The 7,036-nt window shown below is 38.6% G+C and overlaps 1 protein-coding gene across 1 annotated transcript in view; it reads left to right on the top strand.

Moving 5' to 3' along the window:
- Positions 1 to 7,036, top strand: part of tenm1 (teneurin transmembrane protein 1) — a 212,158-nt gene that overhangs the window by 147,448 nt on the left and 57,674 nt on the right. The gene's annotated exons all lie outside the window — the stretch shown is intronic.

The following is a 7,036-nucleotide window of genomic DNA, read 5'->3' as shown; positions in this document are numbered from 1 at the left end:
CGATTGTGTGTTTGTGTGTGTGTGTGTGTGTGTGTGTGTGTGTGTGTGTGTGTGTGTGTGTGTGTTTGTGTGTGCTTGTGGGTGTTTGTGAGAGAGACGAAGAGGGTTTATCCGATTTGAAAAGAGAGAGGATTTTTCAAGATGCCATATCTCGAGCATGCCAAAGTTTCCAACCATGCAAAAAGGATAACCTCGCTGTGTGTTTATGGTTGTACCGTATGGGTGAGTGTGTACATGTGTCTGCATGTGTGAAAATGTGAACGTGCACAAAGTGTGATAAATTTCCTCTGTATAGGCTCAGTCAGTGATTCCCAACCAGTGGTACTTGTGCCTCAGAGGGTACTTCAGCAGTTGCCAGGGGGTAAGTGCAAAGATTGTTGAGCAGCTCAACCACTTAGATTAAATAGAATTAACATTTTAAAAGATTTAGCCAGCCAGAGACAGTTATAACTTCTAAACACTATAGGTTGCCACTAAGATGGCATGAAAACTAGTTCACTTTTGAGAAGAAATTAAAACAGCTAGCTTAAAGTAATGGAAACATAATAGCTAATAGTTATGGGAAACACTTGAATCCTTTAGCTAGTCCCCGGGAGTCCTTAGCATTTTCGCACTCCTGGTTCCCTCATCCTGAAGTCAGTGGGTTTTTTGAAGTCTTGTTAACACAATCGTAAGAGACTTTGACTTTTTTTTTTTTTTTAGCTTTCATGTGTCTTAAAAAGGCAGTTTGCTAACAATTAGCTAAATGAGACTGCAGAGCTCTGTTCGAAACCGTCCACTCACTCACTCACTCACTCACTCACTCACTAACTATTCCCTATTTCGTGTTTACTATATAGTGCACTACATGGGGAACGACTGAACGAAATTTCGGACACTAACTGAAATTTTCTGAACGTCGTTGCATCAGTAGCTGCGCCGCATACTCCTGTGACGCAAGTGGACACGCCGAGCATCATGTAAACAAACCGGGCACTTTGAGGATGATCAAACTGTATGGTGGTTGTACTTTTTGTCAATAAATTGTCAATGGTGTGGACATTTGGTTTTGTCAGCTACGGTTGTGTGTCTGCATTGTGAGCTGTAATAGCCCACGATAGTGCACAAGCTACAAGCTACCTGGCTCATGCAAACTAAGTGGCTATTATTAGCTTGTGAGCTAACGTTACCGGCTAGCATCCAATTCGTTTCTTTTCTTTTTGTGCCATCTTTGCAGTTCTTCTTCTTCTTCTTCTCCTCTGGCAAAAGACGACCGCATTGCATTGTGGTATACGGGAGTAAAATGTAGGGTACATCGTTTGTTCACTCACATTTGCTGTGCATTGTGGGTATTTTATAGTCCACTATATAGTGAATGAAATTAACTGCGGAGAATTCGACAAAACACTACAAAATGGCGAACACACTATATAGTGCACTATATCCGTGATAGGGAGCGATTTCGAACACAGTACAGAACGTCATCACACCGAACACGACTTTTCAGCGTCGTTGAGGTAGGGATGTTAAATCATGCAACTGAGTGTGGTTCGTTTATAGTCTAACGTTAGCTTTTTATCTCTGGTGATTGCATTTGGGCTTAAAAAATCATGAAAGTGGAGTTCATTTGTGAAAATTATCTTCCTGAACAAAATGTGTGAGTACCATAAATGTTTGTTTGCCACAGCAATAATCCAAAATCCAGTGGAAATATTCTACAGGCTTTTTTGAAGATGGAACCAGGGCGAAGCTAACTTCTGCCCTACAGAAAAACGTAATCCCTGAAGCACTTTATAGCTAATAGATATGCTATCAGATGGCTAAAAGTAGTGAATAAATGATAGCTAATTGATATAAGGTGTTGAAAAAGCTTAAGTGGTAATGGATACATGATTAGAACAGAATGTTTAATGTAGTAGATAAACAGTTGAAATTTTTAGCTGTAAGTAATGGATAAATGGCTGAGGCAGCTAGCTAAAAATAATGGATAAATAATAGCTAATAGTTATGGAACATGGTTTGGATAAGTTTGGATATATGATTAAAATAAACTAAGCACAAAAATTAAGGAAATTTGTGTTTGGTAGGTTATGTCTCTGTTGTAACAATGCTTCTTGGCAATAAATCTTATACTGTTGGAAAGCCTGTTTATTTCCCTTTTAAATGGTGCCACATTTGTAAGGAACATGCATTTGTGGGATGAGCAGCAGAGCTGAGTATGAGGGTTGCGCCCATGAAAAAATTGCCAAATCTTCTCTGCCAATGCTAAACAGCTTTTTTGTATGTAAATGAACTAGATAAACAGTATACATAATTATCTGAAAGTAATGAATAAATTGTTGAAATTGATAGCTAAAAGTATAAATATTTGAATTAGTTTGCTAAAATGAATGGATAAATAGTTGAAATTATGTTTACAGTAATGAATAAATGGCTAACAGACAAAAGTAGCAAAGATAAACAGTTGAAACGGCAAGCTAAAACTAATGGATAAATAGTTGAAAATGCTTCAAGTAAAACACTTGAAAATAGTTGTCTTAGTAATGACCAAATGGCTGAAACGTCTAGCTTCTGCCACTCTAAGGGAAAATATTTAACTGTATGAAAAATATGATTCTGATATTCACTATTCTGTCCACTTTCATATAATCAGTTCATAGGAAGACATCTGGACCCTGGCAGCTCTTGTAAATGAAAAGGCACTTTAGTCAATCTGACAGAGCTGTGGGGCAAGTCAGATTAGATTGACGCTGTGTTGCGAGCCCAGGTCTACGCCTATAGCAACTGTATTTTTCCGTAGGCACTTTGGATACCCTTTACTCACCCTGGAGGTTTCTCCTTTAGTTCCTGCTTCCTCCTTTTTCTCCGTAGCAGCTTTTTACTGGTAGCTGCATGTTAGTGTTTCTCTTTATTCTATACTATTGTTCTCCCAAGTCAAATGCATTAATTATTTATCTATATTCAGCTTTCAAAGCTTTTCACTCCACATTTCTTTCCCCCAGCAAAGTGCCTATCAGCCAAGAGGGCTTCAAAACAAGGTGTTCTCCAAGGAGAGACAATATGGGATGTACTCACTGTAAAACCATTGTCTATTCTTCCAGTGTTTCCGCTACCATAATATTGGGGGAGTGGCCCGCCCCACTTATCAGCCCCATGCCCTGCCTGAACACTGAGGAGTTATTGGTGTCACTCATTCAATATTTAAAATAAATAAATATTACAAGTTATTAAGAATTAGTTGAAAATAATGTCTCTGAATCATGTTTAGTTTACTGTTGCTTCTGAATGTTACTGCTATGGTGTGAATTGTTTATCGTTTAAAGACCGCACATTATTCGCTTCAGTTGTATATGCATATGAAGTCGTTACAATATTGACGTTTGAACACCATGAACCTGGCGGCCAAGGCGATGCAGACGCTGCCTCTGGACCACGAGAGAAGCACAGGAGCTGACCGAGATAAAGACTGCGGTCAAGCTAGCCGTCACTCACATCTCCGTGGTCAAACCAGCTGCGGCTAAAGGTGGAGTGCACCCTTACTCTGACCTTTATGGCAAATAGATAGAAACAACCTAGGATTCTCATGTGACTACTTCGGCTTTTCAAAATAAGGTGTTACCATGGAGCATATATGAAACACATTTACTGCAATTAGATGAATTGGATTATATTCACAAGAAGTATTGTTACCTGGTAGCATGTTCCCAGTAAATTGCGAGGTACATTACTTTCTTCTTTGATTCTGCTTTGCCACACATAAAATCCTGACAATGATGGATTTTTACAGTATCAGTTTGGAGATTGGCCAAAATTAAAATCCCTGGAGGAGGAAGTCCTCCACAATATTATCTGAGAGCCCAGACGGTCGATTCAGAGAGACAGTCAGGAACAGCTAGATCACTGTGTCTATCAACTCTGATCACTGTTTTCTTATTTTGTGTGGAGAGAACAAGGGAGACCAGAGTGAGGTTGTTTGTGCGGTGTTTGTTATTGTTGTTCATTTCCCTTCCACTGGATAAATGTATTCTGAGCTGCGAGCGTCTAATTGAGAAAAAGACAGGGGAAGTGATTTGTAATCAGTTATATGCACCGTGCATTGCTTGTGGTAGCTTCAAGAGGCCGAACAAATATGATATGCTGCGCGGAGCAGTGGCACACTTTGAAACTCTGTGAATAACTCTCTTAGGATCAAGTTTAAATTATGTATGTGCAGTTCAGTGCAGAGCTCTGTAAACAGTTATGCACTTAATGGACTCGATGACTGACAGTACCCTTGCCTATGCTGCAAGTGTTTTTTTTTTGTTTTTTTTCTGGGTAGGGAGAAGGTTCAGGCTACTATCGGAAGTAAGTTTTCTCTTCAGAGAGTAAAGGCTGGTGAGGGCAGGCGAGTCATACAGCGTACATCTGCTGTCCAAATAAAGCAGAAAATTATAAGAACCGATTAGTTAAGTAACAAAAAGGCTTTTAGCTCAGTAAAAAAGTGTAACTGCTAATTGAGGAAGAATGTGCAGAGGCATGACATTAGAAATATTTCTCTTGACATTGTAATTTCCCTTGCATGACTTTTTATTGAAAAAAGAAGGGAAAAGCACTTTCACAGGGTGTCTTTGGGTTTAATTGGCAGGAAGCCTTTGACCAGACCCGGCTGACATTGGATTTCACGCTACAAAGTAATTGCTTGGATCTCGCTTAGTTACAATGTTCAAAGTGCAAAATTCTAATTCTTTTTCACAATTTTTTATTTTTTTTTGCAATCACTTTGTTCAAGTCACGATAATACACCAAAATGACCCGACATTATTATTAAAGGTTCTCTGTAATTAATAAACTGCAGACTATATGTACAGAAACAAGTCAAGTGTTCGCTGCACAGCTGCATCCCCACAGTGTTGGTTCTCCTCCTACACAGAGTACAGTATACTGTCAGTGTAATGGTAAAAGAAGTCAGTGCTCTTAGTGTGCTTTCTTCAGCCCGAGGACAAAAGACAGTTTTATTTAAACAGTTGGAAAAGTACATAATTCCATACTGTGTTCTGTCCTCCACACAGCACTCTGTATTTTTGAGCCTTATGCTGAATAAACTTCCAGTCTTTTGTCCACTCTTACCTCTCATAATCTAACAATAACAGCTAGAACAATAGACAATTATGTGTCCACATGCCTCATTTGGCTTAGGCCAAATTTAGCTATATGAATGTTCTGGGTTTAATTTTGGTCCGGACCTTTGTTGCATGTTATCCCCACTCCCTGTTATTGTCTCTCCTGGTTTCTTGTTGCTCTCAATTTAGTTTGCTTTATTCTGGGCCGTGTGCCACAGGAGTAAAAGATAAAATGAACTGTGAAAGACAACATTTTACAGCTATCTCATAGTATATAGACCACATGAAATCAAAAACAGAAACACGTACATCTTATAAGCATAACCCTGAATATGCACCACTAGACTTCTGCAACAGAGGGATCATATCATTGAAATATTGTAGAAGGGTGCAGCTTTTGGTAGGATTTATGAATGCATAAATTATGTTCTCCACCTTATCCAGTCTCCACATACATTTATACATTAGGTTCCTTATCTCTGCCTGACACAAGGACACATTTAACCTGACGAACATATGACTAGCACTTGAAAATCTTGGCTTACACAAAAACATCTCCCTGACATCATTGTAAGCCATTGTCGCTCTCTGCATACTGCTGTTTATATACTGATACTATAGGTGAGCATTATACAGGGGACGCGCATTAAATCCTGTACTGAGAGGCTTCGCTGTCGTCTCCCAGCTTTCCTTATCAAATAAAGAAAAAATGAGCAAGCCTGATATTAAAAGTCTGTTCCCTTCGCTGTAGCCTAGACATTAATATTCTCCATTGCCAGGCTCGAGAAATAAGGTGTCTTATTACGAAGTTAGAGTGATGGAAATTCAATTTTATATGAAATAAAAATGTCGATATTGTTTTATCATTACGGTGAATAGATCCACGACAAAAGTAGCAAATATTTAATGTTCACCTTGGCATACACTAGTGTTTCATGTTTCAGGTTCCTTGAAAAAGTTTCATCAGGTTTATGCAGCATACAGTCTATTCTATAGGTGTGAGCGTAATGTAGAAAAGACCTCTGTATCCAGGGTGGCATTTTGCTCTTTAAAGGTTCTTTATACGACATTCGGAGTATTAATAAAGCAGCAAACCACTGTTTGCTATGGTAAAGATAAATAGTTAGATATAGATAGATAGATATAAGAGATAGTAGAGTAATAGCGTCTTGTGCAGAGAATAAAGTCTACTTCTGTGTGTGTTGTAGTCTGAGCTTCTCTGTAATTTGTTGTGGTCAGTTAGTCCGGTCCCACTGGCTAGCTCATCACAGCCGTTTTGCACTGCACTCATATGGCAGTTACAGCTGATATTGGGATAGCATTGTCACAAACGGGTAATGACCACCCTTTGATTCCCCCCGGTTAACACTGTTAGCTCTGCCAGCACTGTTGCTGCTGTTTATCTTTGCTTATGGAGTTAGCATGGTTAGCTTCTAGCTGTAAGTTCAGCCACTTCCATGTTGAGAACCATGTGCAAACAACTGATATGCTGTGAAATTCACATAGAGACTTCCAGTGTTGGGTAAGGGTTACTTTAAAAGTAATCAAAGTACATTACTGCATTACTTTTTTAAAAAGTAACCAGTTACTTTACTGCGTTACTCCCCGAGTAAAGTAACTCAGTTACTTTAAAAGTACTTCCAACGTTACTCCCTGAGAAAAGTAACTCAAGCACTTTTAAAGTACTTTTGAGTATTCTACATTTCCTATCTGTAACGTCATTTTGACTAGTCAAAACTGAATTACAGATATCTATGATGTCATTCTGACTAGTCAAAACTGAATTACAGATATCTGTAATTCAGTTTTGACTAGTAAGATTCAAACTATTTTTGCCATTCATGTGTATGGGGTTTGTCATTATAGATATCTACAATTACATTATGACTATCTATAATTCCAGTTTGAGATATCTACAACGTCATTTTGACTAGTCATAATTCAGTTGCGGATATCTA

Source organism: Epinephelus moara, chromosome 4 (assembly GCF_006386435.1).
Source record: "Epinephelus moara isolate mb chromosome 4, YSFRI_EMoa_1.0, whole genome shotgun sequence".
NCBI classification, from domain to species: Eukaryota; Metazoa; Chordata; class Actinopteri; order Perciformes; family Serranidae; genus Epinephelus; species Epinephelus moara.
This window is presented reverse-complemented; position numbering and strand designations above follow the sequence as displayed.